Source organism: Bison bison, unplaced genomic scaffold, assembly GCF_000754665.1.
Source record: "Bison bison bison isolate TAMUID 2011002044 unplaced genomic scaffold, Bison_UMD1.0 scf7180017864503, whole genome shotgun sequence".
NCBI lineage: Eukaryota > Metazoa > Chordata > Mammalia > Artiodactyla > Bovidae > Bison > Bison bison.
Window position 1 is genome coordinate 5,989,961 of NW_011495061.1, and position 1,966 is coordinate 5,991,926.

Consider the following 1,966-nt stretch of genomic DNA (forward strand, 5'->3'; position numbering starts at 1 on the left):
TTGGCCACCTGATGCAAAAAACTGACTCATTGAAAAAGACCCTGATGCTGGGAAAGATTGAAGGCAGGAGAAGTGGACAACAGAAGATTAGATGGTTGGATGGCATCACTGAATTGATGGACATGAGTTTGAGCAAGCTCCAGGAGTTGGTGATGAACAGGGAAGCCTGGCGTGCTGCAGTCCATGGGGTCATAAAGAGTTGGACATGACTGAGCAATTGAACTGAACTGATGATAGTTCCATGTTTAAGAAATTCCAAAACTGTTTTCCAGATTAGTATACTGTTTAACAGTTCCACCAGCAATGTATAAACAAGTGATCTAGCTTCTCCACATCCCTGTCAATATTTAGTATCACCACTATTTTTCATTTAGTCACTCAGATAGTTGTGTAAGAATACCTCATTGTGGCTCAATTTGTAGTCCTCTAATGATTGACTGTGTTGAATATCTTTTTAAATATTAATTTATTTTAATTGGAGGCTAATTACTTTACAAAAATATGGAACGCCTCACGAATTTGCACATCCTTGCACAGGGGCCATGCTAATCTTCTCTGTATCGTTCCAATTTTAGTATATGCGCTGGCTAAGCGAGCACTGTTGAATATCTTTTCATGTGCTTATTTGTCATCTGTATATCATTTCTGACCAAATATTAGTTCATATCTTTCACCCATTTTCTAATTGGATTTTTGGGTTTGCTTCCCACTCCAGTACTCTGGCATGGAAAATCCCATGGATGGAGGAGCCTGGTAGGCTGCAGTCCATGGGGTCGCTAAGAGTTGGAGACGACTGAGTGACTCCACTTTCACTTTTCACTTTCATGCATTGGTGAAGGAAATGGCAACCCACTCCAGTGTTTTTGCCTGGAGAATCCCAGGGACGGGGGAGCCTGGTGGGCTGCCGTCTATGGGGTCACACAGAGTCGGACACGACTGAAGCAACTTAGAAGCAGCAGGAGCAGCAGCAGCAGCATACATTCTAGATATCAAGGCTATTTTGGATATGTGGCGTGCAAATTTTTCTCCAATTCTGTAGCTTGTCTTGTCATCCTCATACAAAGATCTTTTGTAAACATTTAAAAAATTGAACTACAATCTATCAGTTCTTCTTTTTATGTATCATGCTTCTGCTCTCAAGTCTAAGAATCTTGCCTAGTTTTGGGCAACAAAGACTTTCTTATATTCTTTTCTAAGTTTTAATGTTACATTTTACATTCAAGTTATTTAATTAGAGTTAATTTCTGTTTTGAGGTTTATTTAGAGGTTTTTTTTTTTTTTGCCCATGAATGTCCAAATTGCTCCAACATCATTTGTTTAAAAGGTTATCTTTCTTCCATTGAGTTGATTTTACACCTTTGTCAAAAATCAGTTGGGCATGTTTGTGTGGTTCTCCTCCTGTATTCTCTATTCTGTTCCACTGATCTATGTATCTGTCCCTCTGCCAATATCACAGTCTTGATTATTGTAGCTATATAATAAGTCTTGAAATGGGACAGAGTGAGTCCTCCTACTTTATTCTCCTTTTTTGAGATTGTGTTAGCTATTCTAGTTCCTTTGCCTTTCCATTGAAGTTTTAAAATAATCTTATATATACCTACAAAATATCTTGCTGAGACACTAAGGACATCTGTATAATGTTGAGTCTCCCAGTCCATGGTGATGGTATGTCTCTTCTTTCTCAACAGCATTGTGTTGTTTTCGGTGTACAAGTCCTGCATACAATTTTGAGTGATTATAAATGGTATTATATTTTTAATTTCAATTTTCATGTGTTCAGTGCTAGTATACAGAAATGTAAACTTAAAAATAAAAAAAAAAGACAGAAATGCAACCTTGCTGAACTCACTTATTAATTCTAGGCTTTTTTTTTTTTTTGGCCAATTCCCTTGCATTTTCTTCAGAAATTATCTTGTCATATGGAAATAGGGACAGTTTTGTTTCTTCCTTTCCAATCTGTATGCTT